This window comes from Camelus bactrianus, chromosome 1 (assembly GCF_048773025.1).
Source record: "Camelus bactrianus isolate YW-2024 breed Bactrian camel chromosome 1, ASM4877302v1, whole genome shotgun sequence".
NCBI lineage: Eukaryota > Metazoa > Chordata > Mammalia > Artiodactyla > Camelidae > Camelus > Camelus bactrianus.
The window spans coordinates 62,495,763-62,518,930 of NC_133539.1; the positions used below are offsets into that span (position 1 = coordinate 62,495,763).

Below are 23,168 nucleotides of genomic sequence, written 5' to 3' on the forward strand. Positions count from 1 at the left end.
CTTTTACTGCCAAGCTAGAAGTACACAGCATTTCAGATATGTCCTCTAAAGCTTTAAGAGCTGTTTTCATTTTCCTGAGTGCTTTAGGAAAGAGAGTACTAATGTGTTTTAGAAAACTATGCAATTTTCTCTTTTGGAATTTGGAATCTCTGGATGGGTAAGGGAAAAACCAGATTAAGAAATCAATCTAGTCTATCACTTCTACTCACACACACACAGACCCTCCTTCTTGGCAGGTGTCAGTCAAAAGTTTATGGAAACACTGCAGTCTGGGGGAAATCCTGACTCATTTTCTCACCCTCAGGGAAAGCAAGTATTTGGTTTTCCTTTTTCTTAATCGAAACTACTTTCTTCCCCAAAGCCTTTTCTAAATAGCTATTGATTTCCTTCGACTTGAATAGGCCATTAATAATGCTGGGTCCTCAGGAGTCCCTTTAATGTCTTGTCTTTGGGATTGTATTTGCTTGCTGAGGTCCTCTGGGGGCCTGCATCCCAGTGGCAGGTGAGCAGCCCAAAATGGGCTTTCGGGGTAATTTGCATCACAGCCACACCCCAACCCAGGACCGAGGTTGGGGAAATGAGCTTGCCTGATGCCCACCCTGACCCCAGCATCTGTACCCACAGCCATGTCCAATCCGAGGCCAGCTCCAGTTCTCAGGGGTTGCCAGCAGGCAGGAACCTGCTAAAGAGCTAACTGGTAACATGGCGACAGCTGCTAATAATAAGAAGGATCATCCCTGAACCAGGTACCGCTTAGGCAACTCCAGAATCTCTTTGGCCTCTCCAAAGGCCACTTGTTTCAGCCCTGGTCTTCACTGCAGTGACCTGCTCTGTGTGGGCCCCAACAACTTTCACCTCAGCCCGACCCCACAGCGCCTCTCCTGAAGGCCACTCCATTCACCACCATCATGGGGACAGGGCTTCCCTGTTGACCCTGACAAGTAAAGTGCCTTGTGGACCACCTGGTGCTCGCGCATGCGCAGCGTGGAAGAGTAGAGGAACTCATGCCCATGGGCCAAACGTCTCCAATAAGAGATGAGAGTTGGCAGATACACTCTTCTCTCTTCCTCTTCCGACCGACTGAGAAGGAATGTTGTATATGTTTGTCATATGGCCTCTCAGAAGATGGTCTCGTAAAACAAGCAGTCGTGGTTTGTACAAGTTGTGGCCAGTTTGGAAACATGCCCTTCTATTGACTCTCCCTCAGCTTTACTCTGCTTTTCCCTTCCTTCCACTCCATGGGGTTGCACCCCCTAATAAAGCAGATACTTAAGCATTTACCTCAGGCTCTGCTCTCTAAGGAACCCAGGGTAGATCATCCTTCATAAGGATGTGAGCATTTTCAAAGGGACATCTTGAAGGAAGAGGTGTTGAGACTCTAAGAGGCATTCTAGAGATGGGATCCTGGACAGAGGGGTTGAAGGAGGGTAAAGTTAATCCAGATTTTCAGAAGTGGGTGGGGAGGGAATGATGCTGTCTTTGGCTGCCTTGTCACTGCATGCCAACAAGCTTCCTCTTCCTTTTGCCCTTGCTGTGACCCAAGCTTCTCTCTGCCTGGCTCTGCTGTGACATGTTTGGTTTTTTTTTTTCCCCCACTTGTACATTCTGCTTCTCAAGGTGTTTCATCCCAGAGAAACACCTGCTCCCTCTGAAGGAGGTTGCCTGAATTATAAATGAGGCTCCAACAGAGAAAGATGTGCTCAAGTGAGGGGAAAGAGAAAAACAGGTAAACAAGTGGGTCAGAACGTTTCTCTGAGCATCCCAGGACAATGCAAACTTTGCTTTCCCTTGAGCTCCTAGTTTGAACCCTGAGACCTACCTCAGGATGGTCTGAAATCATCCTGACCACCACTTTCTTCTTATGTTCTGGGCTTCACCACCTCTGTTCTTTGCCTCACTCTCTTTCCTCTGCTTGTAATGTGACCTCTTTACCCCCATCTCTATGTCCAAATCCTATGTGTTCTTCAGGACTCACAACAAAATGCTAGCTCCTCCAGGAAGCCTTCCCAGATATCCCAGTTGGGCATGATCTCTCAGGCCTCAGTCCTTTCCCTGTCTTTACTTTCTTACCTCTGATTGTAAGCATCTTATTAGTGGGACTCCGGCTAATTCTCCTCTGTGAGTAAGTAGTTGGTCAGGAAATAATGAGAAAAGGCAGGAAGGGAGGGAAGGAAGGAGGTACTGTGGGCCCAGACAAGTGTCTCCTGAGGCGGGAATACAGCAGGGTCAGTGGCTAGTTTTCTTTGCTTTCTCCTTTTTGTGCACGTTTGGTGTTGTTAATGACAAGTTGCAGCAGAGAATCTCAACTTTGCTTCCCTCAGAGGAGGCGTTGCCTGAGGTAATGTTCTTTCGTTGCTTCTCTTCGCCTCATTGAAAAAGCCTGTGTCTGAAGCCTATTAGTGACTCCAGTGTGGGGACTTTGCAGGGAGGAGTTACCAAAGGACATGACAGACATGGATCCCAAGCGCCCAGTCAGTAGGGAAAGAAGCTGTGCTGGGGGATGGGAAGCCCCTGACCCTTGCATTCTCCTCAGTCTCCCTCCCCAGCACACCGTCCTCACCTTTCACCTTGTTGTCTCCTTTGAGTCTGGTCTCCTCTCCTTCCTCCAACACTCTCTGAGCTTTAAGTCCCTAGTGACTAGATTTATTGTCTTGCACATTTAAACAGTGCCCTTTTGCACATAGGAAGCCCTCAAACATATGTATTGAGTTAGTAAAGACAGACCACTTCCTTAATCCAAATTGCTTGAAGGGTAAAGAGACCCTCTGTTGAAGGCAGGGCTCTCCCCTGGGGACATGGGTGAGGCACATGGGACATCCAAGTGGCTTTCTACACCTGCTGAATCCTCTGCTTGATATGGTCCAGGCATCCCATAGAGCTGCTGGATAAAATCTAAGATGCCCAGTTAAATTGGAATTTCATATAAACAATGAATAATTTTTAATGTAAGTATTTGGAACATACTTATACTAAAACATAATGTGTTGTTTATCTGAAATTCCAATTTAAGTGGACATCCCATATTTTTTTGCTCTATCTCGCAAGCCTCCCTGAGAGGATCCTGGAACCCTTTGTTGTAGCCAGTTACAGATCCCCCTCTGGGTCCCTGGGGCCAGGGAGAGGTGGTGTCAACTGCGAGAAACTTCAGGAGTTTCTGTCTTATTGATTTCTTCCCCTCTAAATCATTTTACAACTAGAAAATAATTATTGCCATTTTTTTCTTTTAGGATTACTTTTAAGATGGGTTAAAAATACATGCTTTGCCATACTGTATATGCTGTATGTCAGAGAAAGCACTAACGGAGCATGGCCACGCACAGTCTCTCTTCACTCTCAGGATGACCCCGGAGCACAGGATGGACAGGTGGATAATCACTATCTGTCTGCTTCATAGTTGGGGAACTGAAGGTCCAGGGAGTACAGTGACTCACTGAGAGTCCCAGGAATGGTGCTGGGGTTGCCAAAACAAGTCTTAGGCTCCTGGTGCAAAGGCTCCTCCCTCCTTGCAGCCGCCTCCTCCTTCGCAGGTCACTGGGCTCCAAGTTAATTAGGCAGCAAAGAAGTCTTTGGAGGAAGTTGAAAGTGAAAGGAAGTCCCCTGGAGGGACTGGTGCGGGGCGAGCAAACCAGAGTGGCCTGTTTTAACTGATCTCTGACTGTGCCGAGGATGGCGGCTCCCAGGGCGAGCAGCTGCTGGTTCTGAGTCAGCTCCTTCGGGTGAGGCTCAGCCTGCCCAGAGTGCAGGCCTTTCTGGCTCTCTATCTTTTTTCTTCCCCAAGCTCTTTGTGCAGGAAGTGGGTCTGTGCAAAGCCAGAGGTTTCTTCTGCTTTCTTAACTGGCCAAGCAGCTTGGAGCCCGGAGTGCTGGGAATACTGTCCAGGGTCACCTATCGCTTCCCCCAACCTTTCCACCCAGTTTATTCTCGAAGCCCCAAGAGATCTGACTCTGCAGATGAAGCTAGACATGGCTCTAAAAACGCTGCAGGAAGCTTTTGAAGCACAAAATACTTTGTGAAGGAGTTTGAAAACTTCCATGCAACTTAGCAAGTTTCTTGGCATTAGAGGTTTATTCAAGGCCACCCAGAATGCATATGCTTATCTATAACCCTGGACAAAGAGAAGCCTTCCAAGAGGGAAAAAAAGAAACTCTCTCCATTCTCACTAGAGGCCTTGGGATTTGGAAAGATCTCCAGAAAGAAGGACCTTGGATTTGGGGGCCCTCTTGCCACTGAAGTCACATAGCCAATGATTTGCTTGCATCTCCACAAAGATGTTTAATAAGCATCTCAAAACTAACTGAACTCCCTCCCTCTCACCCCCAACATGTGCCTCCCCTAATCTTCCTCATTTCCATAAAAGACCTCACCATCTATCCCAAAACAAATGGTTTCGGCTTAAACCAAAAATATAGATTCATCCTTGATTCCCTCAGCCAATCCATCAGGAAGATCTTTTGATTCTACCGTCATGAGATATCTCGAATCACCTCCATTGCCACCCTTTTCTTCCAGGTCACCATCATCCATTTGAACAACCTACATAGCTCTATCCACAGCCACTCTGGCTCCACGACAATTCCTTTCCCCATACAACATCCCAAGGCCCTGTATGATCTGGTTCCAGCCCACCTACCCCACAATAGACCTCTCTTCCTTGAAGTAAGAACTAAAGTGATACAAGACCCTGTTTAATCCCTTTAGTACCTGAATCTGCCGTTTTCATATTTATTCACCTATGTTTATTGTCATGACTTCTTCATCAAAATATAAGTTCTATGTCTTAGTCTCTGCTAGATGCCCAATATGTCAATGTATTAGTTTCCTAAGGCTGCCATAACAAAGTACCACAAAGTAAGTGGCTTAAAACAACAGAAGTGTATTATCTCACAGTTCTGGAGGCTGGATATCCAAAACCAAGGTCTTGGTAGGGCCATGCTCCCTCCAAAACCCCTAGGACAGGAACTTTCCTTGTCTCTTCTAGCTTCCAGATGCCATTGTCTGTGGCAGCATAACTCCAATCTCTGCCTCCGTTTTTACATGGCACCCCTCCCTCTGGGTCTGTCTGTTTCTCTTCTCTTCTTATAAGGACACCAGTCATGTTGGAGTAGGGCTCACCTTCCTTTAGGATGACCTCATCTTAACTTGATTATATTTACAGACTTGATTTCCAAATAAGGTCACTTTCACAGATACTAGGGGCTAGGACTTCAGCATATCTTTTTTGAGGGGCACAATTCAACCCATCACAGCCTGGCACAGTAGATGCTCAGGAAATATTTGGGGGATGAATGAATATTTTCAACTGGAGTCAGTAGAATAGTAGTGTGCTGATTTCCAGAGCAATAGCTTCGAGGGCCTTGGGGTGACCCATAAGTAGCAGGAAGCCTGTAACTCTATAATGCCACAGCATCCACTAGAAAGAGAACATTCAGATAAATGGGTTATTTGGTATTACACAATTTTTAAAATCTTAGATACTGACTTTAGTTTTTTTCCCCCCACTGATTTCAATAAGCTGGCCAAGTCAGCCTGCAGTTTAGAAATGCTTCTACGTGCATCTGTCTTCAGCTCCTCGCAGAGGAGTGAGCACACGTAGTGGCTGAGAGGGCAGGAGCTCTGAGGGAGGACGTGGCTTGCCGAGGATAATGGCAGGGCCAGGATGGGGTCCAGGCCAGTCCACCTCCTTGGACCAGTGCCTCTGAAGGCAGCCACTGTGTTGGTTTCACAGGCATGGGTCAAGGTTAGACAGTGTTTATGTGGAGCTACATGTTAAATGCTTGAGAATGAGGAAGAGGACAAGATGGAAGGAACTTTGCTCAGCTTTAAAAGAATCTAGCCAGGGCCTGAATGTTCAAAAATGAGACTGATTCTGTACAATTTCATTTTTAAAAAACCCTCTATTTTAGAGTAACATCTTTTGAGATCATAGCATCATAGTATTTTAAAGCTGGAAGAAAGACACTGTATTAGGTTCTGGGAAGAGGCCTTTGTCCTCAAAAAGGATGAAATCTCAGGAGTGGGGTTAAGCCTCAAATGGCTCTAAGACCAAAGCAGAACGTCCTAAGAGTGTCACCAAAGGTTCTAGAGGGACACAGTGAGTCTCTCTCACTGTGACTCTTAAGGAAACTTCATAGGGGAGGGGAGATCCGCTTGATCCAGGTCTATAGGGAAAAAATGCAAGTTTCACAGGCAGAAATACATTCTGAGAAGAGGGACTAGCTTGAGCTAAGGAGTTTTGAAATGATTGGGTGTGTTAGTAATATAGGGAGCACTGAAGGATTATGACCAAAAAGTGAGTTGGGCCAATCAGCTTATTCTGCACGGGGACCCTTCAGTGGGAATACTGCTGGCTTCAGGTTCCAGCTCCAGCTCACTGATCCTCCAAGAGACCTCTCCCTGTGCCTCTAGGCCTGTCTCCTCATCTATAAATAAGAGAGTTTTCCAGAGATATTAAGTAAGGCTGCAAGTTCTATAAAGATGCTGCTTTGATAGGCTTTCTCATTGAGCTGCCTGAATTTTAAGAATGGTTTTTATGTTTTAAAAATGTTTAAAAGCCACTGGTCTCAATAATTGAGTTTCCTGCAACTGTGTAATTCTATTTCTTTACGCTGCAGGCTTCAGAGTGCCTCTGGTTTGTTATTCAAATGAAGCATGACTCATTTAGGATTTACCAGGTCCCTCTGAATTGTCTACAGCTGTAATAAGTCATTTGACCTGTTTCCAGTGGAAAATCCATTTTTATTTATATCCTTAGGAGAAAGAGCCTGGTGTAGCTGAAGAGTCCTGAGTAGCCAGTCAGCAGATCTGGCTCCATGCTGTAATAACTAATATCATCCACAAAGCAGTATAAATAAAACAATGAATATCTGTTGAATAAATACTAACTAGTGACACCATCTTGAACAAGTCTCCTTGCCCCTCTAACTCTTGCTTTTACCATCTCTAAAATAGGAGAAAGCCTGCTGGCCTGCCTCACAGCAATTTTATGAGGCTTAAATGAGAGAATAGACACAAAAGCTCTTTACAAACTATACAGCGCTCCACTGTGTACTGTCCTGGGTGGTGCTGGGGGAGTCAGGACTTGACAGAGCAACTCTTCTGGGTGAGAGCAGAGGGGTGGTTTTTCTGAGACCTCAGGACTGCTTTTCTCCAACAAGCATTTCTCAGTTTGGTCATATAAAAGAAAAAGACAGGAAGGAAGCAAGGGAGGGAGGGAGGGAGGGAGGGAGAGAGAGGGAGGGAAAGAGGGAGAGAGAAAGGAAGAAAGGAAGAAAGAAAGAAAGAAAGAAGAAAGAAAGAAAGGAGGAAAGAAGGGAGGGAAGAAAAAGGAGGCAGGGAGGAAGGAAGAGAGAAGGAGGGAGGGAAGAAGGAAGAAAGAAAGGCAGGGAAGGAAGAAGGAAAAAAGGAGGGAGGAAAGAAGGAAGAAAGAAAGGCAGGGAAGGAAGAAGGAAAAAAGGAGAGAGGTAGGAAGGAAGAAAGAAGGAAAGAGAGGGAGGGAGGAAGGAAAGAAGAAAGAAATAGGGAGGAAGGAAGAAAGAAAGAAAGAGGGAGGGAGGAAAAAGAAGGAGGAAGGGAGGAAGGAAGAAAGAAAGAAAGGGAGGGAGGAAAAAGAAGGAGGAAGGGAGGAAGGAAGAAAGAAAGAGGGAGGGAGGGAGGAAGGAAGGAAGAAGGAAGAGTGAAAGAAAGAAAGGAAGGAAGGAAGAAAGAAAGATAGAAATGTGCTACACACTTTAGATGTTTCACTTCACTCCAAATCCCAGCACGCTTTCTCAGCCACAAGGTAACTGAAACTAAGACTTGTGATGAAAAACTGGTAGAGTCCTAGGGGAAGATGGCTTGACCAAGACAAATCATCAAGGAAGACAGAAGTCTAGCTTCCAAAGAAATTTATCAGTTCTTTGCATTATTTGTGAGTTCAAGATGCGGCTTATTTGTGTATCTATTTATTTTTACCTATCATTTTAGGTCTTTAAGTGTATTTTTTTTAATTGAAGTATAGTTGTTGTCCAGTATTATACAAGTTACAGGTGTACAATATGGTGATTCACAATTATTAAAGGTTATACTCTATTTATAGTTACTATAAAATATTGAGTATATTCCCCCTGTTGTGAAATACATCCTTGTAGTTTATTTTATACCTAATAGTTTATATTTCTTACTCCCCTGTCCCTGCATTGCCCCTCCCCCTCCCCTCTCCCCACTGGTAACCGTTAGTTTGTTCTCTGTATTTGTGAGTCTGCCTCTTTTTTGTTCTATTCACTAGTTTGTTGTATTTTTTAGATTCCACATATAAGTGATGTCACACAGTATTTGTCTTTCTCTGAGGGCTTTTTCAGTTATTGTTGAATTCCTAATCAAAGTCACATCATTAGGCCAATGAATGGACACAATTTCTCCCACAGTTTAAGGAAGCACTGATTCCACTGAACTTATTCACTGACAATTCATCTATTTACCAATACTGAACCAATGACACCTGGACTTCTCTAGCCCAAACCATCTCCACAGGTTTCTTTGACCCTGCATTGCTAGAGATAGTTCTCAGATGATTCAAACATGCTAGCCTCCTCAATCAAGGGGGACTGAAATATCAAGAGACTGCAGTCTGAACTAGGCTGTCACACTGGAATGCCAGAAAGAATGCCTTTGCCCAGCCACATTCCATGGCTCCCCATCTTGCAGAGCCTGCATCCCTTAACCTGGTGGAAGGTCTCCCCAGTCCAGCCCCATTCTGGAGGCAGTAAGGTCTGCTGGTGGAAGCCCTGAGCTGAGGAGAGGGGACAGATCTCAGTCTTACCTGCCTCAGCCCCTGATAGCCAATAAGCACGTCCTTCTTTGCCTCAGTCCAATAAGAAGATTGAACTAGTCCAGCTGGAAAGCTCCATTCCTTTTCTGGGGGCTAACCCTGGAGTAAAAGGGAAGCTGAGAGGACAGAGCAGTTCTGCTTTTAGCAGGTTGATACCTGAGTAAGTTTTTGTTGGGTGAAGAATTCTGCTGCTAAAAAATGCTTGAAAAACACTGGCCCTCACCCCATGACTCTGAGGCTGCCCCAACAACATTCCTTCCCACACCCCTGCGAGAAGCCCCGCATACTCTTGCTGCAGTGACTTTACTCAAAGCCCCTATCCCGATGTGTAATACTTGGGCTCCAATTCCAGCCTCACCTCCTCCAAGAAGCCAACTCACTTGCGAGGATCTCTGCTTCTTCTGAACCACCCACTGGGTGTACCTAGAGCTGTGCTGGCCTTGGAGTGCCTCGTGCTGAGTGTCTCAAGTGTACTCCACTTGCCAACAAGATCTTATGACCCCTGGAGGCAAGGACCAAGCTCTGGGTTCGGCATCAACCCTGGAACACAAGGGATATCTTGTGAGTTTCTCTGGATACTGAAGGTGACATCACTGACAGGGCCTTCAGGCTGAAGGCTGCCTAGAAGGGGGTCACTTCCAACCCTGGGCCTCTCCTCACCCACAAAGTAGGTGCCAGTGCAAGGGGCAGAGACAAGGAGATTCCTAGGGCTGGCAGAACATGAAGCCAGTCTGAGAAAATACAGAGCGATCTGCCAACTCAGCTCCTTTAATAGCTCCCCTTCTCCTGCCCCTACTCCCGCCCCCCGCTCCCAGTCCTGACATGCCTTGGGTGAGGCTGCTGCCACCTTATAAACAGAATCTGCAGCTGCACCATATTTCCTCGGAGACTTGCTCTGGCTCCGTTTCTTCCTCTCCATCTGAGCCTAATCCATCACCACCCCTGCCTCTAATCCATCTCCACCCCTGATAGTGGGTGAGTTTGGGAAAGTCCCTTCTGATCTCTGGATCTTGGTTTCTGAGGTCTTGCCTCACTGACTTTTCCAGAATTCTGCCACCCCTTTGCCTGGATGCCTTGCTAGGCTGTATCCTGCCTGCGCCCTGGGGTGCACCCTGGGGCCCTTGCTCTTGGACCTCCTTTGGCTCCAGCCCTGGGTCCTGCCTAGCCAGAGATAACAGCTTAAGTTGACAGCTCAGGCCTACCCCCTCCAGCAGGGGAGCTGGGACAAAGGCAGGCTTGGCTTCTCCGATAAAGTTCATGTCACAGACCAGGGGAGCACCCTACTGTGGAATAGCAGATGCCTTGGGATCTGGTATCAGTGATACTTTCTGGGCAACAGAGTAGCCAGCCTGACTTGCTTAGGGTACTGACTAGAGCTTGCAATGCTGAGAGGGAGAGAGGCTTGTGGGGGAGGCCCAGCTCTGCCACTAAGGCCTGTGTGACCTTGAGCAAGTCCCCTTCCCTTCCTCCCTCCCTCCCTTTCTCCCTTTCACAAACATTTATTGAGCATCTTGCAATGGCCAAGCCCTTTGCTAGGCTTTGAGGCTTCAAAAATATAGTCCTTGACAAGGGCTTAATTTCCAAAATATACAAACAACTCAACAACAACAAAACAAACCACCCAATCAAAAAATGAGCCAAACACATTTCTCCAAAGAAGACATACAAATGGCCAATAGGTACATGAAAAAAATGCTCAATATCACTAATTATCAGAGAAATGCAAATCAAAACTACAATGAGGCATCACCTCACACAGTCAGAATGGCCATCATTAAAAAGTCCACAAACAATAAATGCTGGAGAGGATGTGGAGAAAAGTGAATCCTCCTACACTGTTGGTGGGAATGTTAACTGGTGCAGCCACTGTGGAGAACAGTATGGAGGTTCCTTAAAAAACTAAAAATAGACTTAACATATGATACAGCAATCCCACTCCTGGGCATATATCTGGAGAAAACTCTCATTTAAAAAGACACATGCTTCCCAGTGTTCACAGCAGCACTATTTACAATAGCCAAGACACAGAAACAACCTTAATGTCCCTTGATGACTGGATAAAGAAGATGTTGTATATATCTATACAAGGGAATACTTCAGGGCCATAAAAAAGAATGAAATAATGCCATTTGCAGTAACATGGATGGACCTAGAGATTATTATATTAAGTGAAGTAAGTCAGACAGAGAACAAATACCAAAAGATACCACTTACATGTAGAATCTAAAAAATGACACAAATGAACTTATTTACAAAACAGAGACAAATTCACAGGCATAGAAAACAAACTTATGGTTACCAAAGGGGAAAGTAGGGGTAGAGGGGATGGATAAATTAAGAGTTTGGGATTAGCAGATGTAAACTACTATACATAAAATAAATAAACAGCAAGGTCCTACTGATGGCACAGGGAACTATATTCAATAACTTGTAATAACCTACAATGGAAAAGAATATATATGTATAACTGAATCACTATGCTGTACACCAGAAACTAGCACAACATGGTGAATCAACTATACTTCAATAAAAAAGAGGAATATTACCAAAAAAACCCATATATATATATATATACAGTCCTGATCCTCGAGATTCTTGTAATCTAATTGCAGAAGCAGAAATGTGGACAAATTAATATTTTCCTCCCTGGGGCTCAGTTTTCTTATTCATAGAATGAAGGAGTTCCAGCCTTGAAACTCTTGTAATTCTCTCATCATGTTAGACCATCTGTTCCCACCAGTCTGGTGAAGTGTTAGGTCACAGTCAGCGGGTCATCCACCGGGAAGAGTTAGTTAGTAATAAATGGTAACTTGGATTGCACTGAGGGCAGTCTGCAGCGTGGTTCATTGTGGCCAACAGATTGCTGTGGTCTGGTTCTTGCTCTCCAAATTTCCATTCTCTCAGCTAATACAGCTGAAACTGTCAAGATTATTTTCGGCATGTCCAGGGGATCCAAGAGGGATCAGATGAAAGATAGATTATACCGAGAATGTCAGAGCTGGCACCAAACTCAAGATCCTTCTGATTATTGGTCCAGACTACCTGCAGGCCCACCAGGTACTTCCCTTCTTTGGTTAGGAACTGAGGAATATGAAATACAGGTCTGGGCATCTAAGAAGCTATCAGGTTGAAATTGTTTCACAGGATTTCCCAGGACAATGCATTAGGTGCATTAACTAATGTTATTCTGACTGGTGGCAAATCTCAGATGTTAGTTGCAGAGTTCCTTTCTTTCACATCCTCATCGTTCTCTCTCACACACACACTACACAGCAACCATCCTCCCTCTTCTCTGTTTCTCAAGTTGAAACCTAGCAAAAGGCAAGGAAGATACCCAGGCTATTCAGCTCATCCAAGATGTCTTCACAATCCAATAGAGGGCCTTCAGCCCAGATGAAAATCAGTGGAATAATGATCCTGTCTTGGGAACCAGTGACATCCTACCAAGTCTATGTTTATGCAGCAGTCTTGGTCACTTGTCTTTCTTTTTTTCCCCCTAGTTGTCTCTTCTTGATATCTTCTAGAACTTGGATTTCAGAGTCTTTGCCTTACATTTGCAAAATATTCAGGGAAAGTGGTCCTAGACAGTCCCAGCTCCCATGAGCTGGAAGATCTACTTCCCTGGCTCAAAAGAACACACCTGTCTGGTTCTCAGCAGTGCAGGGGCTGCTAGAGCACTTCTCACTGCATTGTTCAGCTGGAGCATCAGGCCTGAGAGAGGGGCATGGCTGGGCAAACTTCAGGGGTAGCTGTGGAACTATCAAAAGGTTTGTGATGAAAAATGGATCTAAGGGGGCAGGTATAGCTCAGTGGTAGGGTCCCTGCTTAGCAGGCATCAGGTCCTGGGTTCAATCTCAGTACCTCCATTAAAAAAAACAAGAGGATCTGCAGACTTCCATCACTTAAATGTGCAGTGTGGATGCTGCCCATTCTATCCAAGAGAAGTCTATATTAGCTTCTTCCCTGGAAGAGTCCAGAGGTGAGAGGGCTCATGAAAGCTGGTTGGACAGAGTTGTCTTTACCCAGCTGAATACAGCCCTGGTCACAGGGAGTCAAGGAAGCCTCCACTGTCACCTCTGACAGGCTGATATCAAAGAATCCAGCTTGACCAATAGAATATCTCAGTCTTCTATTTGTTTGACTTTCCTTTTAGCTTTGGAAGCAACTCTCATCTTCACTGCCCTGCTGTTTGGCAGAACAGCTTTTGATTAGGCATAGAACAATATCTGGCAGTTTCTTCCTGAAATCGCTGGATGAACACGGAGGCTAATACTGAAGTGTTGCGCTGAGACACTCTGGAGTCCTGCATGGGTCACGGCTGCTGAGAGAGTGACTCATAGAGGAAGCCCAGGCCTGCCTGGGAAGCAGGAAGGGTAGCATTTAGGGATTGATGTGCCCTGGACCATGACAGACAGAGGCAGATGGGATGCGGGCCACAGGATATTGCATCACTCTGGGGGTGACCTGGACAGTGCCAAAGGCAGACAAGATGCCAGGATGACCACCGTTATTCTGTCTGACGGGTCTGTAAAGCCTTGTCTCTTGCCATTTCCTTAAAAGAAACCTCTTCTGAATTGTCTGTGATTTTAGTTAGGCTCTAGCCAAGCTTTCTTTTAAAAATAGGACACATTACCTAGTTATTGAATTACCAAGCTTTGTCAACATCAATATCATCATTATCAAAATATGAGCCAGGTGTTCGTCTGAGCAGATCTCTGCATAGGGCAATTTAAATGAATAAGCACACTTTCTTCTCATCTTTGGGAATTTAACTGAGAAGCAAAAAACAAAACTGGTGTGGATAAAAATGTAAAAAGATATGCAGACATGCACCATGTGCACAAAATCTGAGCACACAACATCACGAAGGACTAAGAGGCAAGGGTGCCTAATTCTCAGTTATATCTGTATCCACCGATGGCATGACAGCCCGCTGATGGCTCTCAGTCTGGGCTGCTGGAGAGAGAAGAGTGAATTTGAAGGGTCATTGCAAACCCTTCTGAGTCAAAATGACCCAGACTCAGAGCCCTTTAAGACAAAGACCATGTCTTATTTATATTTGAATCCTCACCATCCCACACAGGGCCCAGATGTAGTTTGATTATAAGAACTATTATTTCACTGTTGTTATCTCTATTGTGAATGTCCGTATGTCACTTACTAACTATCCCATTAGATGAGACTGTTATAATGAGAGTTCATGTCCACACGCATCTTCAACGTGCTTAATTTTGTGGGAAGTCCAACATATCCCAGTTCTGGAAGCTCTTTTCCCAGAATTCCATAAGCTGGAACAACTATCTATGAACACCATATATTAAGAGATTTGTTAAGAACACCATTGTATTGCTGATACCATGAAATGGGTGCACTGGAAAAACGAAATTGTGTTTTGATCAAATAATTAAATATATGTATAGAGCAGAATGGGGTTTTATATCCCTCTCACCCATAGTCCATTTGGGCTGATATAACAAAATACCATAGACAGGGTAGTTTATAAACAGCAGAAATTTATTGCTCACTGTTCTGGAGGTTGAAAGTCCAAGATCAGGGTGCCAGCATGGTCTGGGGATCCACACATGGCAGGAGGGACTAGAGAGCTGTGTGGGGTTTCTCTTATAAAAGCACTCATCCCATTCATAAGGGCACCAACCTCATGGTCTAATCATGTCCCAAAGGCTCTACCCCCTAATACATAACCTGTGGGGGTTAGGATTTCAATCTATGAATATGAGGAAAGACAAACATTCAGCCCATACAAACTCTCACCTCTCTCCCCTGTCTTTTCCTGGGGCCTGACAAACCAAAGTCAGAACAATCCAAGGGGGAGGGAGAGCAGAAAGTCCCTAAGCATCAATACACAGGTGGTACACCAAGCTATCAGCTTGGTCAGGAGTGAGCTCAGCTCACCTTACAGAACCCAATGTCCTGTTTCTCCTACCAGCCTCCACCCAAGTCCCAGCCCAGGCAGAGGGGAACCCAAACTGCCTGCCCCATCTTGGAGGCTGAGGATGCAAGGCAGGACCTGGGAGTAGGAGCTGCGGGTTGAGAAAGTCTAAAGAGGCAGGATTGGGGGTGAGGGGGTGCTGAAAGGAGAGAAAAGTAAATGGGAGGGGCCCTCCGGCCTAGCCCAAAGGACCCAGGGCTGAGGAGGGCCCAGGTATTCCCCCAGCTGGAGTAGAAGAGCCACTCCCGATTGATTTGGAAGCTACAACTCACACTCGAGGGGCTGTTCTCTACATTCTTCTGGATTCCATGGCACACAGAGAGGCTAAAATTGTGTAAGAAACTGAAAACTGCTCTTCCCTACCACTCTTCAGGGAGAAGCTCTGAATTTGTTTTATATGCATTTTTTTCCTTTTCTTTCATAAAATAAAAGGAATTGTACTATCATCAGTTTTTTTTTTTTTTTTTTTTAAGTTAGTGCTGGAGAGAGCTCAGCAGTAGAGTATATGCTCAGCATGCACAAGGTCCTGGGTTCAATCCCCAGTACCTCCATTAAAAAAATTAATTTAAAAGAAGTAAACTTGGTTCCCAACCTCCTTAGCTTTATCTGGGTCTGACGGGAGCCAGCTAATCACTAAGACCTCCCATACAAGCAGGGTGGAGCTTTCTAAATGGACATTTGTGAAGCCCTGGGTACTGGCTGGGCTGGGCAGGGTCAGAGAAATGCAAAGCATCCCAGGCATTAGCCCTGGAATTTACTCCCAACCTCACCTCTGCCCACAGCAAAACCCTACCCCCACCCCCCTGCCCCAAGGCCTCAGTCTTCTCTACTTGGAGCTGAAGTTACCCCTGTTGGCCCAGATGGAGGGAGGGAAGAGGCTCTGGTCAGAGGGAATGCCTAATGAGTCATCACGTAGTAGGAACAGGCAGAATTGGAGCAGCAGAGTCTGCTGGTCAGGTTCAAAAAAAGGTGTTTCCAGTTTTGTGAGTTCAGTGGACAGGCAAGCAGGATGAGAGCCCGTGGCCAGTGGATATAAAACTCCTGGAAATTCTGCTTCTTGAACCCTGGGGCAGGCTCAAGAGTAGCCGGAAGGGCACGGACTGGAGCTATCATCTCCTTAGTGTAGCAATCGGGCCTGACACCCTCAGTGGAGTCAAGATACAAAGGAGGGATGTTGAATGAGGGATTAAGGATTAAAATAGGTCTAGGGGGCTGTTCTAGCCCAAGGAGCAAAACCAAGTGAGAAAAAAATATACCTCGATTGACAGCATATTCCAACAAATTCCAAGGAGAGGGGGCATGGGGGTTGGGGACCTTTACCATCAGCAGCTCCTTTTGCAAACCTGAGGTGACTCACTAACTGGAATGGGGTGGGGACAGGAGAACTACATGATGGCAACTTGGTTAGTGCGTTACATTTTACAAAGCATGGTCACAACAAACATACCACTGAATGGGACAGCAGTCCCAGGAAGCAGTGTCATCATCACACTGCACCTATTTTACAGATGGTAAAACTGAGACAGGTACTAGCACTTGCTGCAGTGGTGTTCCTCAAAGCCAGGGCAGAGGACCCTTGGTTATGCACAAGCTGAATCAGTGCTACTAAACACCTGAAGTAAGACATATTGACTTCAACAGGCATGCAACTGTTGCACAGAGCCTTTAAAAATACAACTAAAGCCATCAAAACTGTGATTTCAAGGAAACTTGCTTAGAAGGAGGCTATGTTTTAAAAGCAAGTTTATTTAAAGTTTGTTTAAATAAAGTATTAAATAAATAATATGATGTATGATACTTGGTTTTGATTTTTTAAAAGTGAAGGTAGGAAACCAAGTACTGATGGTGATGATGATGACAGCAACCCGCTTTATAACACTTACTATGTGCCAAAAGCTTTACACATGCTCAATCATGTATTATCATGACAGCTCTGTGGAGTTGAACCTCACAATTATTAGCCTCATTTTACACAGAGGCCAGGGGGAGACCCTGGAAGGCACAGGGTGGAGGACTGCATCTAGGCAGTCAGACCGCAGAGCACAGTTCACCATGCGGCTATGAGAGCACCTGGCTGGGAGCACAGCTGCAGGGGCTTTGAGACAGCCTCTGGGCTGGGGAGGGGGTCAATGTGCCCTCCTTGCTTCCAAGGCAGAACTGTAAGAGACCGAATCTCATGACAGCGTTACTTCCCGCTGCAAATGAGGACAAGCCAGTGACAAAAGACCAGCTCCAGAAGGGTGTTTTTTGCACCAGGCAGTGGTTCTGTTGCACAGTTGATGTGAGGGCCTGGGGCAGAATCCTGGCTAACTCAATTTCAGGCTGGCTTTCCTGCCTGCCTGCTAAACTCTTTCAGATGATTTTGGCCGGATCTGAGAGGCTTTGACAGACAGGTTGTCTCTGCGTTAGAGGAGAGGAGGGACATCTGGAAAATGCCTGGAGAGAAGAAAGGAGAGATGGTCTGAGTTCAAAGGCTCGCAGGACCAGCGTGGACCAGGAGAGGAAAGCAGAGGCTGATAGGTCCTAGGAATCCCTCGGCAGAAAGCATAAAAAACAGTTGTGCTTCTTACTTTCACACAGTGGTTAAAAATTTTCCAGCACATCCTCCAGGTCAGCATGGTGTTTAAGAGCAAGAGCTATGGAATCTCAGAGCCACTTCTCATTAGCCAAGTGGCCTTGCCTCTGGCGGTTCCACCTCTCTGGGCCTCAGTCTCTCCACCTGTAAAATGGGAACATTAAAAGTGCTTCTCCTGGAGGGTACTGTGAAGATTAAGTGAGATAGTCTGAGCAGAGTCAAGTGCTCAACCCTGTAGTTGTTACTGTTATTATTATTATCCCTTGGGATGAGGTGCAGGCTCACAACATCTCTGATGAGACTTGACTCAGATTTTAAGTCCAGGATGATCTACCAAAGCAAAGAAAAATTTTTTAAATTCTCATTTTGATGTAGTCAATGCCCCAAGATAATAAAAAAGGAGGCACATGGGCAAGTGTACTGATTTAGTGGGACGTTTTAGCCCAAAGTAAGACATCAAGTGGCCAGAAAAGCGATCCAAAGTTGAATTCATGGTCTCTCCCTCAAAACCTACTCTTGCCTAGCCCATGCCTCACAGCAGGAGCTCCAGCCACCCTGCTTTCTTTAACTTCTGGGAGATTCATTCTGCCTCAGAATCCTTGCCCACGCTGTTCCCTCTGCCTAGAATGCCCTTCCTTCTTTCCTCTCTCCCTCCTTCCCTTCCTTCCCCTACCTCTGGCTAACTCTTGCCCTTCTTTCATATCTTAACTCAAACGTCACCTTTCCAGGGAAGCACCCTAGACCAGATCAGGTACCCTACTAAAACGTTCAAGGGTTTGGTGAGCTTTTCCTTCATAGTATTTATCACAGATGGTAATAAGATATCGTATGGTTCTCTGATTAATGCCTGTGTCCCACACTATACTCTAAGCTCCAGGAGGATAGGGTTATCCTGTCTCTCAGCACCCAGCATGGTCACTGGCACACAGAAGATGCCAGTAAATATTTATTGATTGACTGGATGAAGGAGAAAAAGTACTGGAGAAAAAGGTGCAATCCTAGTAGGTGGTTTTGGAGATCAAATGCCCTTCTTCTGGGGAAGTGGAGCAGACTAGGGAGACACCGGTTAGGGTATTTACGTATGAGTGGGGGCAGGGGACAAGGATTGGCCTGGAATCAGGGACCAGAGCTAGCAGCTGCACTAGCTGTGTGTGAAACATGAGTGTAGCAGTATAAGGAATAAACAAGAGTGGAGCAAAGGAGGTGATTCCTGGTAGGACCCTTCTCAGGTGGGATGCACACAGGATTTGAAACTTGTCCACAAGTCTAGGAAATGCTATTACTGGTACCAGCCGCAGCAAAGATCACCAACATTTCGCTGGGTGTAGAGGCTTTCAGGTTGCTGCATCCGCAGGTGAGCAGAGAATTCATTATTTTGTGGGATGTACAGCATCTAAATCCCCTCTTTAGTTCTGGGGAAGCCCCATGGCATGAGTCTTTCGGGGAGGCAGCCAGCTTTGTTTCTTCTACCTGTTTTCCAGGGCTTATTCTCTAGCCTTCCTGGAGAGTCTCCATGCTTCCCAATATCCCTGAATAAATTCCTTTTCTGCTTAAGTCAGCCAGAATTAGTTTCTGTTGTTTTCAGCCAAGAACCATAACTGGTATAGTCTGGGGCCAGTGACATGTGGCTTCTCTGTGTAGCCAAGCATGTGGCTGCCAGCCACGCAGACACCCCAGGAGGGGGCAGGACTGCTTTGGCAGCCTGGAAGTTAAGGCCTCCTGAGGAACAGGGAAGAAAGTTGGCTATTCTGAGCCAGCGACAGCCTTTGGTTAGAGTCAGGGTTCCCACAACTCTGGGTAGAGGCCACATCAGAGGAATCATCCTATTCTTAGGATATGGGGTGGGTCACCTAACATACCCCAGACTGGTGGCCTGGGAAACACTCTGATAGGTGGAGGCCCAGTGAACCCACAGTTGGCTCCTGGCCTCTTGGGAATGCAAACTCCCGCGCTTCTGGGCCTTCCTGCATTCTGGTAATCTATTCAAGATATTTTCCACTTTGAGGACTCTGAGTCCACTCTAAAGAACAACACCAGAGGAAATAAGCAGAGAGTCAGAGTGCACTTACCACACTTCCTGATGCCTCAAATAATAGGATGTCAGAGTAGGAAAGGCCCTTGTGAACTATCTAGTCTTGTGGTCTCAGAGGTCAGTGGGCCTCAGAATCAACCAGAATCACCAGGTTAACAGTGTGAGTTCCCACAGATTTCTTCAACCCCATAGCTGACCCATGAGGCCTAGGGTGGAGCCCCAAGATCTGGGTTTTGTACAAACTTTCCCAGGCGATTCTAACATGAGTTGTTCAAGAATACTGATCTTGGACCTTCATCCCATTTTACAGAGGAAGAAAGTGAGACTCAAAATGAAATGTCCTCCTACCAAGTCCCCACAGGGAATCAGCTGTTGACCTGGACACCAAGCCCAGGCCTCCTGACTCCCACTCCCCTGGGCTGGCTGGGGCTAGGACAGGTCATGGATAGTGTTTCTTTCTCAAGTTGTTTGCCTGATTTTGATCCCCTAACAGGGCCCTCCCTTTTCTGATTTTAGGAGGGCAGCTTGTCATGGGAAAGTGCTAAAATTCAGGATGGTCATCTTGTCTTTGCCAGAGAGGCTGCTATGGCCTTAGCTGAGGACGAAACCCACGGGCAAAGCCAGGAACTGATACAGCAAGGTGTTTGGTAGCAGGTCCAGTTTGTAGTTCTGGGTCTTCCAATGCCCTATGTGACCTTGGACAAGTCAGTCCCCTCTCTGAGTCTCTGTTTTGTCCAGTTTATAAAATGAAGATAAATCTGCTATCTGCTATCTACACTGCCTACCTCATGGACCTCTGGTGTGACTGTGCTTTGTAAACTCCCAAGTGCTGCCCCAAGCAGGAGGGATTACGGACACTGAAGATGTGACAAGAATACTGATTTCCACTCAGGGTCCCTTGAGGACGTGCTGGGCCCATCTTGGAAACAGCAGAGGAAGCTAAGAAGCTGCCAGCAGTGCTTGGGGGAGACTCTCAGAGTCTTATGGGCTGGCTGGCAGGGAGAGCCCTTCTGCTCACAAAGCACTCCTGCATCGGGGGATTTGCCATGGCCCAGGACACCCCCCACTTCTAGATGCCTGTGTGTTGGGGGTAGGGGAGTCACTGGATCAGGGCCTGATACAACCAGGACCCTCTGTCCGTCTCCTAAAGAGTCATGGCTCAGGAACCCTAGTAAGTGTTCAGAAGACCCTTGGGGTATCAGGGGAGTCACACCCCACCCTTTCATGCCATAGCCTGTTTTGGCTGTTAGAACAGGTTCCAGAGGGTGGATTAGCTCACTCTGAATATATTTTTCCTTCTCACCATATCACACCTCTCCGAACCATTTCTCCAGCTGGCAGGAGTCCCAGTTAACCTTAAGTTCTCAGGATGCCGGGATTCTTACAATGTTCAGCCAAAAACCTGCTTTGTCACCTTGCTCAACCCCTTCACCTCTTTGAGCCTGTTTTCTCATCTGTATATGGAGAACATAAGCCCTGTCCCTCCTCCATCAGAGGTCCGCTGTGTCAAATGAGAACACCGTTGAGGGAGGGTTTTGTTGTCATAACCTTGTAGGAGAAGACAGAGGAGGCCTGGACAGGGAGGGAGTTGGGGTGGGCATAGAAATGACTGACCTTCAGCTCCAGGAGGCAGAAAAGCTCTGCAGAATGACTTCATTCCTGTCTCTACTTGGGGCTGTCTCAGGGCAGCAGGTCCTTTGTTTTACAATGCCTCTCATTCGCCAGTGCTGAGCTCAGCCTGGCCACTAAGAGGAGAAGGCATCTCAGACTCAGGGGCCTTGTGGTGTTGAAGCCTAAAGGAAAGCTTTCAGTCAGAGACTTAAGCAGACAGAGGTGTGAGGTCATCTAGGCTGGCGCTTTCCAAACTTTTTTTTTTTTTTTTAAAGCAGAACACTTCACAAGATCTTAAAGCAAACCCCTTACCAGTTACTTCTGAAGAATCACTGACTCTGCATCACTGATTTACTGTGCAGATGAGGGAAACAAACTCAAAGCAGGGAGGGAATGGTGGCCAAAGCCAAACAATAAACCAGTGGTTAAAACATATTTTAGAAACCATCTGGAAATCAAGTCTCTAACCCTCAGCACAGGTGTCTCCAGTTCAGGAAGACATCAAAGAGAAACAGAAAGTTTCCTTCATTTCAAGCCATTTACACACCCCAGTGGAGGAGTCCCAGAAAGGGGGTGTAGGGTAGTAAATGGGGGAATGTATTGACACTGCAGTAATAAACAAATCTTACTGGAGAGCAGGGAACTCACCATCTCCTTTGAAAATGAGAATGTTTCGCAGGATGTTTCTGAGGCACTGAGCCCCTTGCTGACATAAAGCAGAAGCAGGCCCGGCAACTTCAGACAAAGGGAAATTCCTTCCAGCTGCCTTAGCTCTGTCTTCCATTGCTCCCCAGAGCACTGGGAGCCAGGCTTTGCTCCAGGCCACCATGAGACTGACTCACCTGCAGAAGGGCCCCAGGTGTCTCCCGCAATGGTCACAGGGTACTTGCAGGAGTCATCAGCCAAAGAGTGACTTTTTGGTGTAGCTTTGGGGAGCTGACAGCCTAGGGGTGGGGAGTGGACAGAGTCAGACACGCCAATCGCCAATCGCTGCACCATGTAGATGTGGGGCAGGTGCTCGAATGGAGGCACAGTCCACACGGGAGGAGAGGACCGGTAGGGACTGAAGACCAGGCACACTGCTGGCTTTATGGCTAGGAAGTTTACGAAGACTCAAAAAAAAAAAAAAAAAAAGTTTACGAAGACTAGACCGAGGTCTCAGGTCGCTCGTATGGAGCTGGGGCAGGGGGTTCACACAGCAGAGAAGGGCCGAATAGACCCCAGCTGCCCGGCCAGGAGGCAGGGAAGGGGCGGGATCTGGATGACGCAAGAGGAGCCCAGATGAGCGGCAGGGCGCCAGGGGCCAGCGCGGCGGGGCCACCCGGCCGCCCCGCCTCCTGCTCCGGCCGAGTCTGAGCGCCGCCCCCGTCGCCTGGGGATCCGAACTGCTGAACCGACGCCGGGGAGGCTGGGGGGCGGGGGACCGCGGCGGGAGCGCACCGCCAGCCTGGACTGACCGCAGGACGTCGCCGCCTCCATTCCTCTGTTCTACGGGGTGGGTGTCGCCATTAGTTAAAGCAGAGATACTTTCTGAAAGGAGCTGAGGTCAAGCAAAAGGCCCCCCGGACCCCAGCTCTCCTAGTGGGGAGATTTTACTCACCTGGAAAACAGGCGATTCTAGGTCAGTTAATCACCGCGCAGGGGAACACGCAGACAGGTTCTGATCAAGCCCTTAATCCCAGTGTCAGCTGGCAGACGGCAGGGTGCCATGCCTACTAAACCCCAGTGACTCCTGGCCTTGACTCAGAAATTTCCAAGGGGAGGGGCCCTTAGAGACTAGCGCTCTAGAGTTTCATGGCTTTCACGCTGTTCTAGATCGGAGGCACAGCCTCCAGGGTAGTGCACTGGAGGCCGAGGGGTGAGAGATGAGGCCCCATCTCGCCCCCTCTTTCATCTTTACTGCATTGAGACTCTGCATGAGACTTATTTAAAGGAGAGACGGTAACTAAACACAAGTTCTAGGTCCTTTTTCAAGCCTATTGTTCTCCCATTTTTACTTTATAGTGCATGACCTTGGGCAACTTAAAAACCTCTGTCTCAAGTTCTTCATCTGTAAAACCAGAATAGTTAGTATAGGACTACCTCCTTAATAGGGTTGTTGTAAGGATTAAGCAAATTAAAGCATGTAGTGTTCTTAGAACATGTTGTGCCTGAGTCACAGTAAAAAACATGTTAGAGGTCTTTATATTATCAT

At 46.7% G+C, this 23,168-nt stretch overlaps 1 long non-coding RNA gene across 1 annotated transcript; it reads right to left on the reverse strand.

The window, feature by feature from the left end:
• Nucleotides 1-14,299: 14,299 nt before the first annotated feature.
• Nucleotides 14,300-22,516, reverse strand: LOC123618125 (uncharacterized). The gene is made up of 3 exons (XR_006726522.2): nt 21,817-22,516; nt 17,327-17,475; nt 14,300-17,192 (listed from the first exon to the last, which is right to left on the reverse strand). It is a non-coding gene; the product is annotated as an uncharacterized LOC123618125 (long non-coding RNA).
• Nucleotides 22,517-23,168: the final 652 nt, after the last annotated feature.